The following is a 492-nucleotide window of genomic DNA, read 5'->3' on the forward strand; positions in this document are numbered from 1 at the left end:
GCCCATTGTAATAATCTAAGACAAGAGAAGATGTTGTCTAAGGCCAGAGTGGTTGTGGTGGAGATGGAGTGAGGTGGGTAAGTTTAGATGTATTTGGATGTGCGGTCTACAGGGTTGCTCATGGATTGAGTGTGGGAGAAGATGGAAAAGGAGGAGTTGATGATAATCCTAATATTTTGACTTGAGCAGCAACTAAGTGGGTGATACTTAAGGTGGAGAAGATAGACTTTTTACAGGGGAAGGGACTGTGGGTACAGTTTATGGAAATCCAGAGTTCTGTTTTAGCCATAAATTGAGATGTCTTTTAGACATTAAACATCTATGTGGAAATGTCATGTAGGCAGTTGGATATGGGATTTGGAGCTCAGTGAAGATATAGGGACTGATGCTAGAGATTTGGGAGCCATTGCTATGTAGATGGCATTTGAAGCCTCAGGAATGGATGTGATCTTGTAGGGAGTGGATGTAGAGGTAGAAGAAAAGAGGGCTGAG

The sequence above is a fragment of the Lipotes vexillifer genome, unplaced genomic scaffold (assembly GCF_000442215.2).
Source record: "Lipotes vexillifer unplaced genomic scaffold, Lipotes_vexillifer_v1.1 scaffold641, whole genome shotgun sequence".
NCBI classification, from domain to species: Eukaryota; Metazoa; Chordata; class Mammalia; order Artiodactyla; family Lipotidae; genus Lipotes; species Lipotes vexillifer.